This window comes from Pogona vitticeps, chromosome 7, assembly GCF_051106095.1.
Source record: "Pogona vitticeps strain Pit_001003342236 chromosome 7, PviZW2.1, whole genome shotgun sequence".
NCBI classification, from domain to species: domain Eukaryota; kingdom Metazoa; phylum Chordata; class Lepidosauria; order Squamata; family Agamidae; genus Pogona; species Pogona vitticeps.
Window position 1 is genome coordinate 29,503,484 of NC_135789.1, and position 21,159 is coordinate 29,524,642.

General features: G+C 42.7%; 2 long non-coding RNA genes across 2 annotated transcripts in view; one reads left to right on the top strand and one right to left on the bottom strand.

Moving 5' to 3' along the window:
* Positions 1–21,159, top strand: part of LOC144584063 (uncharacterized) — a 266,283-nt gene that overhangs the window by 131,024 nt on the left and 114,100 nt on the right. The window lies entirely within an intron of this gene.
* Positions 665–10,263, bottom strand: LOC144584061 (uncharacterized). The gene is made up of 2 exons (XR_013538075.1): positions 10,139–10,263; positions 665–9,567 (listed from the first exon to the last, which is right to left on the bottom strand). It is a non-coding gene; the product is annotated as an uncharacterized LOC144584061 (long non-coding RNA).

The following is a 21,159-nucleotide window of genomic DNA, read 5'->3' on the forward strand; positions in this document are numbered from 1 at the left end:
ATCTGTACTAAATCCCAGGACAGATTCACTGCTTCGATGCAACCCATCCCCTTCAGCCTCCACTGCTTGAAGATGGTGAGTGGGTAACTCTGTCACGGAAGGCAGGGCTGTGATGGTTTTGATAATTCTCACTGAATTTATTCGCTCTGTACCTGCTGAGACTTGTTGTGAAACAATGCCTACTTTATCTCAGCAGTCTGAACATTTATGATTTCTGCATGCACTTTGGAGTTATAAAATGTACCACAAACCAGGGATATATTCTTTTTATAAAAATGCAGAGGGCTAAAAATACACTTAAAATAAAAATAGGCACAATTTAATCAATGGGAAAATATGTAGAAAATGAATACGTTTGGTGCATTAATAGATTTGTGCAGGTCAGAACATGTGGACCAACAACGCCCATGGATTTCCACCTGTCTTTCATTGAGTTATGTCCTTTATAGGGATGTACCATTCATATATTTTGGATCCCAACCTGCAGAATTCTCCAGGAATTCCTCAGGTAAAGCTCTGTCCACAGATCCACACTACCTTTGGACACCTATATTTTGCTCACCTGGAGCAGGGCCTGCCTTGGAGGCTCCAGGCCTGACTTGGCGATGTACTTCCTGTCACTAATGTATGAAAATGACAAGTGCTGCAGTGCTTTCTGGGCATCACAGTTCTTTGGGAGGCGCCCTCTAGAGGACTGCAAGACTACGACTCCCAGAAAGCACTGCAGCACTTTACATTTTTGTACATTAATGCAACCCCCCCTCTTTTTATAGGCTCAGATGTATTTATTTTTATATACTCATTCATACAAACATGCTTTTGCTAAATCTTCTATATAGCTGGCTGGATGGCTCAGTGTATAGGAATACCTGGCTGAGAATTCATTGACTGGGCCTCCTGAGAGAAGAGCCAGCCTGGGTGGCCTTGGACAAGCTACACAGTCGTCCCAGGGCACCCCCCAGAAGAAGGGAATGGGAAACTCCTTCTGAGTCTTCTCTGCCCAGGAATCCTCGGAAAGGGTCCCCCAGAAGTCAGAATCGACTCAAGGAAAGAAAATAGCAGCTGCCCATGGAATGGACAGTGGAGGAAAAATTGTTAGTGTCACCTGTTCAGAACCCCGCCCCCCCAAATGCCTCCCAAACCTTTGTCTTCTACCAAAGTGGGTTGGCAGAGTAGCCCAGGATTAATTACCCTGCTTCCCTGAAAATGAGAAAATAAGCCCTAGTATGATTTTTCAGGGTGCTCATCATATAAGCCCTACCCCCAAAATAAGCCCCAGTTAAGTGAAATCCCACCCTCCACCCTTGTGCAGCAACCAGAAGAAGATGAAATGACTGTACTTGAATAAATGTAGATTGTTAGGGACGTGGTGGCGCTGTGGGCTAAACCGCAAAGCCTTTGTGTGCTGCAGGGTCAGAAGACCAGCAGTCGTAAGATCGAATCCATGCAATGGAGTGAGCTTCCGTCACTTTGTCCCAGCTCTTCGCCAACCTAGCAGTTCGAAAGCATGTAAATGCGAGTAGATAAATAGGTAACATCTCGGTGGGAAGGTAAAACGGCGTTCCCTAGTCACGCTGGCCACATGACAACGGAAACTGTCTTCGGACAGGCGCTGGCTCTATGGCTTGAAAAGCGGGATCAGCGCCGCCCCCTAGAGTCAAACGCGACTGGACTAAAAATGTCAAGGGGAACCTTACCTTTACCTAGAGTATTATACATGGAAAAAAATTAAAACATTCCCTAAAAATAAGCCCTAATGCATTTTTAGAGCAAAAATTAATATAAGACCCGGTCTTATTTTTGGGGAAACAAGGTACTGTAATCTTTCTTTATAACATTTTCAAAACTTCACTTTTGTGTACAATGTCTTCCAACTGTACACATTCATAGCCCCTCACATTTAAAAAATATATTCATGGTATGGTATCCACCAATATCTAGTGTCATGCAGAGTGATGGCCAGGACTCAAGAGGCCTGGTTTCTAAAATCGCCACTCAGCCATGGAAGCTCAAGGGGACATTTGTAGAACTGGTAAAACCAATCCTCACTTACCTTGAAAGCCTTATTAGGGTCACTGTAAGTTAGTTCTGACTTGACAGCACATAGCAAATGATGGGTAACGCATTTCTTAGAATGCCCAAATGTCTCACAAATGTGAGGATTTTTGAGGGAAGGTGTGCCGATTCTCATAAGGAATCTGGAGGTATACATATTTATTTATTTATTTATTTATTTATTTATTTATTTATTTATTTATTTATTTATTTATTTATTTATTTATTTATTCATTCATTCATTCATTCATTCATTCATTCATTCATTCATTCATTCATTCATTCATTCATTCATTCATTTATTTATTTGATTTATTTGATTTATACCCTGCCCATTTGGTGACTAAATCTTATTGCTCAGGGTACGAAGAGATGGCTACTTCCCCCAGTCTCCCAACCAACTTTAAAGCAGAGCTAGTCTCTCCAGGTCTTTAAAGAAACCCTGAGCAATCTTTTTATGCGCGCCCCCACACACACACACTTGCATAAATTAATTCTTCTGTTGATGAAGCTAAGATTATAGAAGGGAAGGGAGAATTCACTTCACACACTTACCTGGGTGTAAGTCCCATTCAACACCACGAGGCTTACTCCCAAGTAGACATATCTGAGGTGGCACGGCTCCCCACTCCTTTTAATATTTCAGGTCCCCCCCCCGTATTTTCATTTAAAAGAAAGAAAGAAAGGTTAGCCAAAGAGGAATCCAATCCATGTCATTGTCTTTCCTTATTGTCTGCATTAACCTTCCCCATGGTTACTTGTTCTCTGTAATATTACACTTGTCTTACTGCCACACATGAATACTCGAGCCAATTTTGTCATGCAAATGAATTCAGTCGGATTGTAAATTGCGTGAAGGAGCACCGGTTTATCAAGAAACCTTCTGCATGCATGCCATAGCCAGCTGGTTTCTCCTGTTCACACTGAGGGCACCATGTTTTTCTTCATCCCCCTGCCCTAGACATATGAACACCAGTCGTTTGAAAGTCGTTGTTGTTTTTTTAAATGACCACTTAATTGTTTACATAGGTAATATGTTTAGAGGGGAGAAGAACATCAAAATAATCCATGCAATATAAAGAAAACTAAATTTGGAACACTTGTTGTTGAATATCTATTTATTATGTGTGTGTACATGTATACATGTATACATGTATACATGTATACATGTATACATACATACATACATACATACACACACACACACACACATACATACATACATACATACACATGTGTATATCTATACACACATACATACACAAACATTCATACATGCATGTACCAGTATTTCTTATTATCTTAAGAACCTTGCATAGATTTGCTGTTTAGACAGTTATTATCTTGTTCTCCTTTTCCCCTCTACAAAGCTGACTGAGAAGAATAAAGAGCGGTTGTGTAGGATCTCAGAGCTGGTAAACCAGGATGGTTATGGTGGCAGGAAATATGACTCATAGAATTATAAGATAATGGAGTTGGAAGGGGCTCATAAGGCCGCCGAGTCCAACTCCTTGCTCAGTGCAGGAATCCCAACATATATTTACAGTGATCTTAAATTATAACATCTCAGACAAAGAGCAAAGGAAATCATACGGAGACAGCTCCTTTCCTGTTTTGAAAAGGGAAAACAATAGCAAGACCTATGGTAGTTGCTAGTGGTGTGGTAGATAATTTTAGAAGGGAGACACAATGGCTTGAATCCACCGGGCAGTCTCCACTAGTCCACTGAATCAATAGGATTTGTGGGCTCAGCGTTCTGCAATGGATACAATGGGGTCGCCTGTACTTGAGCCTACTTATTGGTTTTAGGCCAGCAGACTTGTAGCGGAAGGCTCGCTAAAGATTAATCCTGTGTTTGTTTACTCAGAAGTAAGTTCCTGAATATTCGGTGGGACATTCTCTCTGGTGCTAAGGACAGTCTCCTTACTTTGTTAATTTCAAAAGATGACAAGCCTTCAGTTTTATGTTTGGGCATCCTGGTTTTGTTAAAGTATTCATTTTCCAAGCGAGAATCATGGACACCAAGTATTTTCCCCTGCTTTTAAAAAAGAAGATCCAAGGCCATATTCAGCATTTCAGAAAGCCCAAGTTCTTTCAGAGCCCCACTTCAGGCTTCCCGAGTGGTTTCACATTGGTTCAGACACTGACAAGGATCCCCACTTCACTTCAGATTCAGAATAATTTCAGAACCCCAAGCACATCCGTAATGTTAAGTATTTGCAAAACGTTGTCTTCACTCTTGTGTTTTCTTATTGAAAAAGATGAACAATTTCTCATTTCCGTAGTCTTGTACGAGAAGGTTCTTATCCTAATTGACACAAACAGTGTTTCCCCTACGATCAAAACAACCAAACAACTGGATTTTTTTTAAAAAACACCTCTCCAAAAAAAATGCTTGGCTTTTGCTGTTTGGAGATACTTTTCAATGTAACATACTGAGAACAAAAGAAAGAGGCCTTATGTTTGTTTGCTGGGAATCATGATGCCGAGAAGTAGAAAGGATAATGAACTGGTTTTCAGTAAATGGACCCCATTCATGTAGACCAGCTTATCGGGGCTTGAAAACAAGAGGGAAAAGAAAGGGAAGGGTACATGAAATCCTAATGCTGACCCTAATCATAACCCTAACTGTACCCTTGAAGACTAGATTGTGCATAAGTCCCCCCAATGTGGTCTTTGTTTTGAACTGATGTACGTACATTAGACTTGGAGAAGTCACAGAATCTAATGAGAGGAAGGAGACCTAACAGATTTCAGAGAAGCCGAAAGGTTTGGGCATTTTAAAGGTGTTTTTCTTTTTTTCAAAAGAGGAAAGGAAAGGGCTGGATTTGTGTTCTATCCAGCTCAATTGCAAACTTGAGCTGGGATCACAATCTATCCCTTCCACTTCCATCCAGACTGTTTGCAAATTGGTCTGAATTGGGTTGATCAGTTAAGCCATTTGGGACTTGGTCAAATCCAGGACACAGTGCTATTGAATACCATGGGATTCTCACTGAGATCAGAAAATGTGCCACCGTACACTCAGTGTTTCCTTCCTTCCTCTCTCTCTGTTCTGATTCATGCAAGTTAAACAGAGCCTAGAAATAAATTAATAGCCGAGGATAAGCTTGGTGTGATGGGCTCCGAACATCTTGCCCATTTGTTTATAATGGCACACCAGCATTTCCTAACTGATACATTCCAACTACGGCATTATTAATGTATTTGCTTCTAATGTAATTTCCTTTGGTGTCTGATTGTTTATCACACACCATTCTGAAATCTTTAATATGGAGATTATACACATTCTATAAATTAAACTATAATCCTGTAACAAGATATGCATTATTGTACATATCTGACATAGCTTGGAGACCTTGAAACTCCACTTGAAATTTGGCACAGATATTAATAGTACTCTGGAGCTGGGAGTATTTTGTTTTTAGAACAGATTAGTTAATTTTACTTTAGTTAGTTATTATTTTTTGGGTTTTAGTATTTATGCATTTGCGGGTGGTGGGTGGGTAGTTGTTTTTGTTGTTGTTAGTTACACTCGTCCCTAGATGGGTGGGAGAGAAATGTAAATAATAAATAAATGAAATAAAATAAAATACCGCATTTTCCCATGTATGAAATGACACTTTTTCCTTAAATAATTTGAGAAAAAAATGAGGGTTCTTTTATACACGGCAGGCAGCTCTTTACTGTTGCCTTTTGCAAAGGCACGGGGCTTAGCAAAAAGGAAGGGGAGGTGTTTCTCTTTTCCTTTTTGCTAAGCTCCGTTCGTTCTCAAAAGACAAGGAGAAGCGACAGTCACTTTGACAGCAGCTTTTCTTGCCTTTTGCCAAGGCACAGGGCTTAGCAAAAAGGGAGTCCTTTGATCCCTGCTTTTTCTAATTTGGGTTTAGAAAAGCAGAGGGTCGTCTTATACATTGGGTCGTCTTATAAATGGAAAAATATGGTAATCTTTCTATAGCCTGCAGTACCATCTTCAGTCACTAAGTAGCAGACTTTGCTAACCTTCCCTGAACATAAAGCTACAGGCTGATCTGGGATTCCCATTTCTTTAGAGGACCTTTTACAGTATTGTAAAAGATAGAGTTGTGGGGAGGATTCATCCCTTGGACCAGAGAATGGAAAAGTTAATTTTAAAAACTTCCCTATTACATCATTCACCATATCAATGTGTTTTAGTGGACAAAATATCAGAATAAGGCTCAGGAGACCTGGATTCAAATTTCCATGCAGCTGTGGGCACAGACGGGGAGGTGACCATGGGAAACAACTCCTTGAACATCTCATACATAAAAAATCCTGTTAGGTCATCATAAGTCGGAAGCTGCTTGAGGGTGCCTAACAACCAATGCACATCTTTTCCATACCATTAGAGCCCCGCCAGTGGTCCAGATAACAGTGGTGGGATACAGACATTATCTAGCACGATGAAAGACTTCCATTACTAAGAATTCACTTTTACTCAGCCCCTGCTGTTTGCAAACATGACTGGCATCTTCCACTGGTCTTGCGTGCCACTGAGTTGTCTGGCATGCTAGTAATAACTTTAGACACTTTTAATCCTGCATCTGTTCTGTCTACTGACTACTGCTGTAAATGATAAATATAATAACAGAAAGCCCCGAACTACAAAAGTGTCCATCTTGGGGAAAGTAGGCTTTTTTATCGTGATGGGCCTGCTGTTCTTTGATTCGTGGGATGGATCATACAAAAGGTGGAGAACTCTTGCTCCATATGACCCTAAATGAGGCCTCCACCGATAGAGGCCTCCAGACCCCAAACCAGCAGGTTGGACAGCATCAGCTTGGCCAAACATCCTTCCCGAAACATCAAATGCCATCTCTACAAAAACACCCAACAAGCTTCGGAAAGGTGACAACTTGGACCCGGAGGCTTTTCCGACGGACACAGCAGCCATTTAGAGAAGAAGACGAGTGTTGTGGTGCTGATGGCTTTCTGGTGCCCAACCTGGACGAAAGTGCAGAACACTGAAGGAGGCAAAGCGGAAAAGTATGTGTCAGCTTTTATTTCCTCCCAGAAAATGGCTTTATCTCTTGCTCCCTCCCACGCCGACCCATCTCCTTGTGCCATCATTACCTTTCCATTTCTCCCTTTCCTTGCCCAATCTCTACTACTTCCCCCCCATACACAAAAACATTCGGAATAAGGAGGTTTGGGTGCTTCTTCTCTCTCCCCGTCCCCCCCCAGTCCATTTTTAAGTGTAACAAAAAGATTAAATTGTTTACGAGCGACAAGCTCCGTCTGCCTGGATGAGCTGAGAGAGACAAAGCCCGGCATTCCAATTCTCCAGCGCCCTTCGCCTAGTTGTTCCCAGCGCAGCCACTAATTCTTTTATCTGGCCTCAACACTCAACACATTATGCGCCTTCATATAAAAAAAGAGAGAGAGAGAGAGAAGAAGAAGAAGCAGAAGCAGAAGCAGCCTTCTGACTGAAGCAGGCAAAATTACTGTTCTCTCCGCTGTACCTCCGATAACAATCTCTTGAATACTGATGAGTCTGTACCCCCTCCTTTGTACCCCCTAACTCTTTGGCGGCGCAAAGCGACCAACACAGGTTGGTCTTTAACCCTTTATCTTTAGCAAGCAGAAAGACAGAAGAAACATCTTACTCAGTCGGAGGGGGGAAAAAGGGGGGGGGACCCGGGGAGAAAAAAAAATAGCATAGAGAAGAATTACTGTTATCTTCTAAGCAGAAGAGGAACAGCGGCGATAAGGAAAGCCCAAAGAATTAAAAAGAACGCAACATCCCGACTGTAAATTCACACGCATAGCCGGCTTCTATTTGTCTGTCACCAGGGCCCATAATTTTCTGAGGTTGTTTTGATAGACTTATTGTGAAGACTGCATAGGAAAGTCATCAGCATTTGTTGCCTGTGAGCGTTATTGTCGGGGCGAGCCGCATGGTTATAGACTGGAGGGAGATAATGGTTGGAGTATAAAAGAGATAAAGTCCGAACCTCTTCTCATTAAGGACTATCAGCACCTCTGCAGGCTCCACAGTATTGAATGACTGGTGAGGATGGCCTGGGCATAAATTAAAGTGGGTGGCGGTGGCGATGGTGGTGGAAGAAACCAGCTCCTAAAAGGCAGCATCGTTATTCCAGAGAGGGGGATGTTATAATGACCTGCCACCGGCTCAAGACCTATTTACTCCCAAGACGGTCAATAAATACTAAGAGAAGCTACTTTGGGGTGACCGGCTCTAGCACCCTAGCGATCCGTCCGTGAGACATACATCTGTCGGCAAGCGTACTCGGGCGTCGAGGCCGGTCGGGTTGCCATCTTTTTGTTCCTGGCAAAATTAGCTTGCCTGAAAGATGGGCTTGGTTTTGTATTCCGCCCCCTCCCCAGCCGGACCCGATTGCAAATATTTATCAAGTTGACAGTCATTGCTTACTGTGACCAGAACACCCTCGCTGCTGCGGCCAAAGGTACAGTGTTTTGTGGGAAAACCAGCAAACATTTCTGAGTGTGGAGGAGCGTTGTCAAAGCCTTTGGGGTGCCACCACTCTCTGCCTGAAGAACAATTGAAAGCAAATCAGGCATTTGCTGCTTAAACCAAGAGTTGGTTAACTGGAGGCCCTTTAGATATTATTGGATGATAACTCTCATCAGACCTAGGCAGCAGAGCCAAGAGGAGGGATGATGGGAACAGCGGTCAATTAACACCTGGCAGGATAAGTGATGTCTTTCTCCTGGAACAGAAGCAATAGTTCAAGGCTGGAGAAATGGTGGCCAACCAGAGAGTTGCTGGATTCTGGTGCCCATCAGCTTCATACAAGGGAGAGGGATTATGAGTCCTGTCGTTTATCATGCTCTGGAGGATCATAGGTACCCCAGTTCTCCTCAGCCATCATGATTGCACCCCTGCTTTGCTGGAAGCTATCTTTGGAGTTAGCATGCAGGTTAACCCTAACACTCCTGGTCATCTCCTGCTCCCTCCCTCCCTCCCTCCCTGCCTGTCCTGTCCTGTCCCTACACCAGGTCTCTACCTCTAGACTGGATGGATTTGAGCAGCTCATAATATTTCCCACAGTGCCCTGCTGTGTCAATAGGGATTTTTTTTTTTTTGAGAAAAAGTAAAGGTGCACAGCGCTGAATACAGTGAGATTTTTGCTACTGGGGGATGCATGGCCAGCTTTAGCACATTGACACACAGGAAGGGAGTTTGGCTGAGGGCCTTCTCGGATGTAGAGCCAGAGTTCATCTTAGTGGCGAGATTTGATCTATTATTTATTAATTAGTTGCATTTATTTCTCACTTTTCCTCTAGAGTGGACGAGTCGCCCAGATAGCAGATCGGCGGGGTATAAATCAAATTAATAATAATAATAATAATAATAATAATAATAATAATAATAATAATAATAATAATAATAATAATAATAATAATAATACCTTACCCTGTGAGTTGGGTCAGAAAATTAGTTGACCGTCACAAAATTATTTGTAAGCTGCCCTGAGTAGACGCTGTCTAGGGGGGCGAGGTAGATATCTAATAAATAAATAAATAAATAAATAAATAAATAAATAAATAAATAAATAAATAAATAAATAAATAAATAAATAAATAAATAAACAAACAAACAAACAAACAAACAAACAAACAAAACACACACACACACACACACACACATACATACATACATACATACATACATACATACATACATACATACATACATACATACATACATACATACATACATACATACATACATACCCTGACATCTGAGCGTTCAGCCTGGAGGCAGGCATTGCATCACGGCCTCTCCCAATTTGAAGAGACCCTTGCCCAGCAGGCTGAGGCAAAGAGAAAGTCACAAAAGCAGCAAAACCAGGGAGCTGGACAGGGGACAAACTGGATTTGTCTTCAGTGTGGAAGAGACTGTCACTCTCGAATCGGCCTCCTCAGCCACACTAGACGCTGCTCCAAGTCCTCCATACAGAGCACGATACCATAGTCTTTCGAGACTGAAGGATGCCTAACTAACATACATACATACATACATACATACATACATACATACATACATACATACATACATACATACATACATACATACATACAATCTGTTTCGTGGCACACCGCATTCTTTTGTTGTTGTTTAAAACAAGATGCACAGTGTTGCATGCTTATTTTTAGAACAGAATTGTGGTCCCAGAACCTGTTGGGAAGAGAAGACCTTCTCCGAAATGAGACATGTTTCCTTTGAAAGTAAAACAAAAGGTGCCATCTTAGTTGAGGCATTCTCCTGCCTGTGTCCCCTTCTGGAATGCGGTTAAGAAGGGCACCGGGCTAGAGCTGGTCTGCAGATCCATCAAAGGTTGCCTGCCTTTTCTCTAACCACGGAACCACACCAGCCCCCAAACCAGGGACTCTTTTCTCCCGAGGCTGGCCTGTTCCTCGCAACACTGCGCCATCTCTTGGATGCAGCACCAGCCTGGAAATCAGCCCAGGAGGACCAGAACAGACGCCGCTTCCTCGAGATTTCGGAAACAAAGGTCGTCGTGAAGATGTAGTGTCAGATCGACACATTTCTATGGAGCTGGATTGTTCTGAAAGGAGAGATAGCCATTATAGCCTGCCCTTAGGGAGGAGAGCATGTTGTTATCAGGGAAACCACCTGGTTTGTGTTTTGTCATGGTTTCCCCTCAGAGAGCCTCCAACACCCTGAAAACACTTGAGGGCGGCCAGCTCGGTGGCCATTTTGCATGTGTTCCACAATGAAGGGCCCCGGACAAAGGACAGGGCCTCTTTGCCTCCGTTCTCGATCTCCACCGGCTCGGCCGAAGCAGCAAACCGTCCCCTCTCCATGCATTTAGCAAATGACCTTATGGATTTTGGAGATGACTCTGACATCTTCACCAGGAAGGCTTTCGCATCAGCTTAGACTTTTATTTTCCTCAAAGGCAAAATAAATAAATAAATAAATAAAAATAAAAAAAAAATTATCTCGCCTCCCCAGTCTTCGCACGCCCTGTCACTCTTGACAAAACCTGGCCCTTCGGTGTCACTCAAGGGCATCATCCTTTCTGGCTTCCGGCTTCTCCTTTTCTTCCCTTCCCATTGCCTCCATGGAGTGCTTGGGAAGTTTTAAAAAGGGGATTGTGTGGCATCAAACACCTGGAGAAACTACCCTAAAGATAAATGAATGAATGAATGAATGAATGAATGAATGAATGAATGAATGAATGAATAAATAAATAAATAAATAAATAAATAAATAAATAAATAAATAAATAAATAAATAAATATTTTTTTAAAAAAAAGGAAAAAAGGGGGTGTCACTGGATAGGGCAGAGAGAAAGCAAACAGGTTGTCACAATTTTTCTCATCTTTGTCCAAAAATTAAAAGTAACACATCAAGAGAACTGGCCAAAAAAGTGGGTGGGGGTAACAGCCATATGACTTTTTTTATTCCTACATGAGAGTGCAAAGATCATCATCCCCCTCCCCGTTACAGAAGGTAGAGGCTTTTTTCTTCAGGAAACCCTTGTATTTTGTGCAAAATCCAAAGGGCGTCTGCACGAAATACAAGGTTTTCCGCACCAATTGCACACAGACGCAAACCTCGAGGAATTCTACACACACACCTACGCAGGGCCTGTCCACTACATCCTGGAATTTGATGCGATCCGGATGGTGCTTAAATGGTCCTTAGCTTCAGTGCAATCTGTTTAACTCAAATACCCATCAAGGAAGGCTGAGCTTTGCATCTCAATGAATCATCTCCAAAAGATTGCATGCCCTAGCCCTATACCAGAAAGGTATGAGTCAGCTCTTAAAGGGGAAGGATGGATCTCCCCTTTAAGCAGAAACACAAGAGGCTGAGATCTTTTTTTCTGCCCCAAACAGTGCTATCAGAGAACCATATACCATAACTGTATGTCAGCATGAACAGGCTCTCTCTCACACACAAATCAATATTCTTCTTGCCAGATGAGGTGGTGAAAACTTTTGTGCATGTTTAAAAAGTGAAATGCAAAGAAAAAAAAGCACATAACTTGGGGAATATAACCTGGATATTAGTATAAATATATTATTTCACATTATGCCATCCAGTATCATGAAATGGGTAATACTGTACAGAAACATTTGTCAGAAGACCCGGTGTGTTTGTAATGAAAGCCACAGCGAAGAGTTCACTGGTGCAGGAGGACAATGAATTGGCTCCGGGTTTTACTTTGAACTTTATAGCAGCAATTCCAGCTACTGAACCCTGTCCTCAACATGAATTGGGCAGCTTGGCCTACACCTTTGAAGTTTGGACTAATAGCCAGAGCAGATTTTCTGTCTCCATGCTGTCAGGGGCCTCTGGCTTTAGCGCTGGCCATTTCCTTCTAGGTTTGCCTGTGAATCCTGCCCCTTTTGTAATGAAAAGGGAAATAAGTTAATCATGCTAATATGCTTCGGATTAAGGGACAAGCAGCCCTCCCACATTTTAGCGTCAAAGGCTGTGCTCCTGGAAGAATTTGCTGTAGGAGAGAGGACGGAAGCTATGATAACGGTTAATTTTAGGTGCCCTCTGCTCCATCCGTTCCATCTTCGTTCATTGCGTTCGGTGCCACTGCAGCTAATGAGTAACTTGGTATTCATGCACGTCCTTCCATGTTACTTATGCCTCTGATCTCTCCTAATGGAAAAGCTGATTGCCATCAGGAAGTTATGTGGAAATATTTTTAAAAAAGATGAGGAGGGGTGTCAGGGGAAGAAGGAGATGGAGCAAAATAAGATCCAATCCGTGGAGGAATTTCACGGTTGCAAATGATAGCACCCAAATACTGAGGGTCAAATAAATTTGGAATGTTAACAGGGTCCATGTTGAAGTACCTTTTTCATTTATGGATTTACTGACTTTGAATGAGTTTCAATCTGAGCAAAAGTGGACTGCAATTCTGCCTTAATTTTTTTTTTAAATCTTTGCTTAATGTTCCTACGTACATGCTGCTCTGGGGTGGGCTTTGCCTGATACGGAAACCCATGACCAAGCATCCCTCCACAAAACTCAGTACCTGTATAAAATATAGTCAAGCATAAACTCTGACACCAGTACTGAGTTCAAGTCTGTCAGTCGAGAAAACCCCGGACAGTGATCTCCAGCTTAGCTTGGAAAAAATTACTTTAGGTTCTTAATCCTGAGATTTCAAGGAACCAGAGCTTTAAAAGAATATTTTAATTAGAATTGGGATACTCAGCGTAGTAACGGATAAAGTGATGGACTAGGACTTAGGCAGTCTGGGTTCAAACTACATGCGCAGCTGTGGAAGCTCACTGGGGATGTGGAATTGGTAAAACTACTCATTAAATGTCTCAGTTACCTTGAAAGCTCTGTTAAGGTCACTGCAATAGGATTGTCATATCAACAGGATCAATACCTGCAGTTTCACTTGTCTATTGCCTGAAAATATTGAATAAAAAACCCCAGAAAAATGTGTTTCCAAGGTGTATTACCAAACATGACCACTAGAGGGAACCAGATACTATGTTATAGAGAGAGTTTGTACGCCGACACTTTTTTAGCATCTACAAGGGGAGGGCTTGGAACCAATCCCCCCACAGATACCGCAGACCTAAATATATAAATCAGTTCTGACAGCACATAACAGAACATAATTAGAACTGATATTCTTCAAAGTATTTGTCTACTGCTAACTAACTAGCACAGCATAGGAGAGCCTTTTTTTAAAAACAGAAAGTTGTCCCCCGACCGGCATATCTCATGCTAGGCATTAATTTGTTGCTTCCAGATGTGATGAATATCCATGGGATATTCTAACTCCAGGTGTTCTGGTGCAGAAGTGCCATGTTTCAGGGTCTTTCTGCTCCTAGCCTTTTGTCTCTTGGCGATTCTACTCCTATGGCTGTAGAAGCGGGCAATGTTCCACAAAGTCTTACATTATATATAGCAATTAGTCTTTAAAGTTCCACAGTGTTGTCTTCTTTCTTCCTTTTGTTGTTGTTGCTGCTGCTCTTGTTTTTTTTTTTTTTTGTTTGTTTCTTGTTGGAATCCTTAAACTGGAGTCTTCAAATTTACAATCTCCTTTGCAGAACTTTCACTCTAGATCCTGCAGCTTCAACAACTAGTCAGGAACATTTAGGACCTTCTCTGTTCTCCAACCACACCCCTGCTCCCCTGCCCAATGAAGAATCCCTGAAGACTTGGAAGCTTACCTTTTCTATGATATTTTAAAGGTCCTCAGCTCCTGAAAAATTTGGACAAATAACTGGAGTGATTCACCAGCCTGCCTGGATCTGAATCACTAGTTTTCTTTGCAGAATTGGAAGACAGGGGAGGAACTGTGGCTCTGGATCCTGTAAAAGTTGTTTTCAAGACCCTCCTTTTGCCAGGAGTCCTTTCGCAGGATGGCCTTAAGCCCAGATGTCCCCTTGTTCCAGGCTAGGCAGAGGAGCATTAGGATGCCCCCAGCAGATCATCACAGCTCATCCATGAAAACAGCTGGAGCAAAATTAGTTCCGGTTTCCATGCTGGAAGACAGCCTGCCTTGAAAGCCATCTAAGCCTTTGCCGAATCTGCATGTATGCTATATGTATTTGAGGCGGCTTTGCCATTTAAATCCACCTTGATTGCAAAGATCAACCTGGATGAGTCTCAGCAGGAGTTATTCCAGCTACAGGTTACCTCTTTTCCTTCCTTGCCTACTGCCTTCTTTTGATTTAATTTAGTGGAAGGATGGCTTGGAGTGAAAATGTTTGTCCCTGTTTTCTCCTTGCCGAGTGATCAGTACACAGACCACGGGCCAGAAAGATGTCCTCTCTTGGTCCTCACCGTGAGCAGCGTCCGCCTCTGAAGGCACCACCCTCAGTCACCTGGTCATTGTCTTTCCTCCTGAGTGAGATGGATTCTAGCCCTGCTTAAATTATAAACATCATTTCTCCTTTTCCTTGTACACTCGCCTAAGCAAATTTGTTTGTTTTTATTTATTTATTTCAGATATTTTACCCCATAAAAGGACCCAAGGCAGCTTACATCATTAAAAGAGATAAAGACAATAAATTATTCAAATATTTAAAATAATTAAATATGTATTGTATTTTTAAAATGTTAAATAAAAGCAAGATTAAAAATGCTAATCATCCCAATTTTTAAAACCTCACTTAGACAGCCAGTCACCTTTTATACAAACTGGTGTTCCCTCTTGTTCTACTTTTCAGGGATGCATAAGTGGCCACCCTACTTATGATTGAGTAAGCCCCACCTTTTCCTTCAGCCTTGTGTTTTTGTTCAAAATAGCTGTTACAATTAATAGGCATTCCCTCCAGGACATGCTGCTGGGACTCGCTAGGCGAGCACAGATGACAAGGCTTGGAAATGTTACTTTTTTCTCCTGTAGGTTCTTGAATTCCCCAAGCACCAAATCTTCCCAAGCACCAGATGACATTGCAAGGGTCCAAGGTCACAGAATAGTAAGCAAAGGTCCTTCGTTATGATCCATTTGGGATAGCACCACCTTACCTGTAGTGCTGTCTGTATTGTGGAGCAGCAAAGGCAGAAGTGATCAGTGAAGCCCGATACAAGAACTTCTGTTTTTTTCATAGTGGAGTCTGGTGATTCCTCTTTTGTAAGGTGATGAATTCACTTTGGGTTTTAATCCAAACTTTGAAGGAGCCATCCATGTTTATGAATCTGTTGGAATACTTTTGGAACAGCTCCTGCAAAGTTGGGGGGGAAAAAACTGGAGTGGATTCACCATCTCTGTGAAATCGGAGTCACCACCTTCCACTCTTTCGCCCCCATCCTTATTAGTCTACCATGTTATCAAAGTAACCAGAATGGAGAGGGTGGATTGTGGCTATAGTAGAATGCAAGAGAGGAAATAAAGACATATGGCTGCACCAGTGTTGAAACATGGATTCTGAGAATCACAATCATGGGCAGTCATATCCACAAGAGGAGACATTGACTGTCACCTGATGGGCTTCCGTTGGGGGGAGTCCAGCAGTGGAGGTATTTTAAAACATCAAATGAGGGGCAGTGGATGGTCATGCTTTGGAGTATGGCTTGAACTGTGGGCTATCCGGTATTGCAGATAATAGGTGTCCCATTGGACACACCTTGAGAAATCAGGTCTTATCACGGCCAAGAGTTATGTGTCTGTGAGGCTGGGGAAAGGTGATTATTGTATGGGCTTTGAGTGGAGAAGTCACACGACTCAGACCCTGTATACTGCACCCCAGATCGTAGCCATTTGTATCTTTCCCACATGCCCATTCATGGGATGTTTGTTTTAAACCAGAAATGCAAAGATTATGTCATGTCTCTTATGCCTTTTCCTAGGGTACACAGTAGGTTGGGGGCTTCTGTACATTTCTAATACATCCTGACCTATAAGGAAACCCTCCTTTGTTAGAAGATTCCTCCCCATTTACATACAGTGAGTGAAGTAACTGGGCTAAAGCCAATTACTGGCTGGAACTATTCTTTTCTGACTATAGGAGTTTATGGGTTTTAGGACTACAGTATAGGGTTTCACGATTGTGATGTTTCTCTGCCTTAAGAATACACTCCCCATACTTTTGGTGAATGTTGACCCATTTTGATCCTATATGGTGTTGTTGACACCCTCTCGCGGTTGCTTTTTCCTCCTACCAGAATTGGTCACATGGATGATCCCAAACAATCAGGGCTTCTGCGGCAAATGAGAAAGCATCATAGCAGATTGACCGTAGCACTGTAATGATGACCACTAAGTACAAGGGAAAGCAAAAAAAAAAAAAAAAAGCAATGGAAATGTATGACACTATGCTTTTCTTTGCCAAGAATTCTTCTGTTTGTGAATTTATTTCCATTCATATTGAGATTATTTTCAATCTCATTTTGACTCTACCCTTGTTTTGATCTTGATACTTCTCCCACTCGATTTTCTCTCCTTCTTTCCTTTTTACTCCTGCTTTGGTAACCACCCAGAGAATATTTATTATTTTAGTGCAGATGCGTATTTCATTCATATTTCAATATTCCATTTCCATACAGCTGCTCTTAATAAATAAATAAAAAGTTTATAACATGCGTACTTGGCCCTATGGTTTGTTTGCAGGACATGACTGGGTGCTTCGCCTTGTTCTGTGATGTTCACTGAGCCATGAACTTAAAGGGAATATAAAATAGATTATGTGTTTTTTTAAAAAATAAATAAAATAACAGTACCTGTAGAAAAATGTGGCCGAGCAAGGTGAGGGATAGGTGAAGAGAAGCATCCAGCACCACCACCAGGGGCTGCCCTTACAACATTCACCAGAATAGGGAGACAAAGATAAGAAAGTGAGAAGCAGGAAGGAAGGTGGATCTTACAGTGCCATTCTCCACCTGAGCACAATTGCCACCCTGATGCACACTCTGGTTGCTTTTTGGCCAGCTATATGAATAATAAGGATACCCAGGGGCAAGTTGACAAAATAATCTGCCTTTGCAAACAAACAAACACCTTTATATGGAAAGCACCATATAACCTACCAAGGGCTTGTTTGTATGAAAAGAGGTGCCAACAAGACACAAACCCTGGTATGTTTATATTAAAAGGACATGACACCGTAGATATGTCTGATACACAAAAGTCCATGCAACAAACCAGCATTTGGCCCGGTTTCCCTGATTTGCACAGTTTCGCTTAATTTGTGCAAAACTACACCCTTCTCAAACTCTTGTTGGGAGTTTCCCCTTTCCAAGGAGAGAGACATAGTTTTGTGGTCCCTTGTCTTCACCTGGAAGGAGGAGATGGTCAAGGATTTAATCCCCTCGTTTCTGATCCGCCAGGGGCCCTTTTTCAAGTCTCCTTCTGATCGGTGTATTGGTTCTCTTCACTCTTTCCTCTTGGCCCCTGTCACTCTCCAGACCTCTAGCTGGTGTGGACGAAGAATGAGTGCTCTGGGAAAAGCACCCAAAGGCCCAACATGGGTGTTGGAATCTGACTTGGCCCATTAACCCCTTGAAAGGAAGACCACCGCCTTTGCAAAGGGTTGGAGGGGGGCGATCGGAGGAGGTTACAGACAATGTGAAATAACATAGTTGCTAACTGTCCAAGGCCATCATCCTCAACAAGTCTAGCCGACTTTTGGGGGAAAAAAGCGAACGATGGAGGCAGTCAAGGGAAAGGGGGAAATTACAGGTTGCACAAAAGCAGGGAAAGTAAAAAAAAGGGGGAGCGCGCCATAAAAGAAAGTGGGCAACTATTATGGACCAAAACGACAACTCATTACAAAACAGCCAAATAAGAGAGAAATACAGCTTTGCCCGTAATGGCAGTTTACAAGGGAACATTGTATTGCAACATAACGGTGGCGCTATAATTTGCTCTAACAACTCCAATTATGCCTTTTATTGATTTGGCAACACATTTAATAGGAGTAGCCACACCTCTTGTGTTACAAATCATTAAAGGTGTTGAACAGTGTAATTTTAAAATTGTCCTCCCCCTACACATGTCAGGATGACAGTGTAATTTCCCCTCCGATTTCTCCCATGTAAACACACCACGGCCGTAGCAATTTCCCTTTACAAAGCCAAGATTGTAGCAAGCCGGGCTGTTTATTTTATTTATTTATTTGGGATGTGTATGTGCGTTGCGTGTGTGTGTGTGAGAGAGTGTGTGTTTGTGTAGCAAGATCCATTTAATATTTCTTAACCCCCCTCCATTTGTTCCCCTAATTGCTAGGACCTTTTCTTCTTATTTTAAAGGAAAAGGGGGGAGAATCTGGAGGGGGGGGAGAGAAAACCAGCTTGCTGTTTAGCCATCTCCGACAACCACGTTAATTGTGCCTCCAATATGCTGACTTAGGGCTGACAATTTATATTGTTGCTGGGCTTTTAAAAAAGAAAACCCACCACCTTTGGGGTTTAATTTGGAGCGGGCTTGGGGCTTCTCCAAAATGAGAATTTTAGAACTGGGGTAAGGCTTGAGCTTCATTTTTTTCATCAGCCAGGCACGTGTTTGAGTCCTCTCTGCAGTCTGATGAATACAGAAGGAAGGTTTTGTACCCTGAGCACCAGAGTACGGGCTCAGTTGTGTTCTCTTCTGTTCCTGTGTGCACGCGAGAACACACACAGAGAGAGAGAGAGAGAGAGAGATGGTGGTGCAGAAGAGTTTAGAGGCCAAGTGGCTCTTCAGCCGGGCTCGTGGTTGTCTCCCCTCTTTGCTTTTGAGGACAGAAAAAAGAGTTGGGGATCGTTTTATTAAGGGATGCAACTGAAACCATGAGCCAGAGAGGGCCAGAGGCGGTGTGGATGGGGAGGTGTTGTTCTGAAGAAGAAGAAGGAAAAAAAGCAGAAAGCCAACAGGCCAGGAGAGAGGGTTTTGCTGGTTGTCATGATTGCCAGGTCTACCCAAGGCCCTCGGGGACCTCTGTGTGTTTGTGCGTGTGTGAACGTGTAAATGTCCAAACTGGGGTCTGGATACAGAGCCCAAACAACCCCATTTCGGTGCCCAGGTCAAATGTCTCATGATTCACTTCCCCTCAAAGTAGGAGGAGAATGTGGGATCCCCCAAAAGGAGGAGGAAGCGTATACATTCAAAACGGGGTGGGAAGGAGGGAATGGGGCCAGGAGGGGTTGCCATTGTCCTCCTGTCACTCACCCCATAGATTCACCACTAGATTTTGGTGCCTTCTACATTTTTGTGACCTGGGGGCAAAGCCCTGCCCCGTAACATGGGACCCCCAGGGGAGTCTACATGAGCCCTAAACAGGGTGAACAAAATTGCGTGTGCAATTTTCTACCTGCCCGTTGCTGAAAAACCGTTTTCCCTGGTTTATCAACTGCTGCTGCAGCTGGTTTGTCAGGTTTTAACTAGATTTTGCCCTTCATTGACCTGTTTGTCCTCAGGTCCATTTATACTGTACTGTATATCCCTCTGTCCCAGACGTCACTCTCCTATTCACGTCTGCCCAGTTTCTGTGACCTCACAAGAGTCCACCTGCTAAACAAAGGCTTTGACCCAGAATCTCTGCACTGCTTAAGGATGCTGCTGCTTGGTAAACCTGTGTGTGCCAGTCTTAGGTACGTGCCGTGCCTCCCCGTCTGGCCCATACAGTGGCGCACAGATCACTTACTGGTCCATCCTGTGCTCTTGCCGGAGACACTCACACCTTATCTTTGTTGACAGCCGTGCCCGTATGCGTATGTTTCCAGAGCTCCATGAAAAAGAAAAGGGAAAAAATGATTTGGGGTGGGAAGTTATATACTACCAGCAGATTTATTTCCACAGCTCCACCCCAGATAACACACACACACGCATAAACACATACACTCAGGACTCACAAGATAGCTATTGTCAGGGGTAGGGTTTTTAGATTTCTTGGACTGTTGTTGTCACGTGCTGTCAAGCTGCTTCGGACTTCTGGCAACCCTATGAAGGAGCCATCTCCAAAATGGCATGTCCACAGCAGCCCTATTTAGCTTTTGTAAACTCAAGCCTTTGGCTTCCTTGATTATGTCAATCCATCTTGCATTTGATCTTCTTTTCCTACTACCTTCCACCTTCCCCTCCCAGCGTTATTGTCTTTTCCAGAGAACCTTGCCTTCTCATGATGTGCCCAAAGCCTCCGTTTCAATGTTTTTGTCTCCAGATGTAACATCTGGAAACAGATGTACAGGCTTGAGTTGCTCTAGGGCTGACTTGCTGGTCTTTCTGGCATTTGAGGATATCGGCAAAGTTCTCCTTGCATCATATTTCAAATGAATCAGTTTTCTTCCCGTCAGCTTTCTTCACTGTCCCGGTTTCACACCTGTACATAGTCACTGAGAATACAGGAGTGTGAATGATCTTGCCTTGGCCTCCAGTGACATATCCTTACACTTGATTATCTTTTCTGATTCCTTCATTGCTGCCCTTTTGAGTCTCACTCTTCTAATTTCTTGGCTGCAGTCTCCACTTGGTCTGATGATTGAACCAAGGTATACAAAATCTCTAATGATTTATATTTCATCAGAAGTCATTTCAAGTTATTGCTGCTTTCTGTCAGTAGCATGGTGTTATCTGCATATCTTAAATTACTGACACTTCTTCCACCAATGTTCACTCCTTTATTTGAACTTAGTCCAGCTTTCGATATGAGCTGTTCTGGTTACAG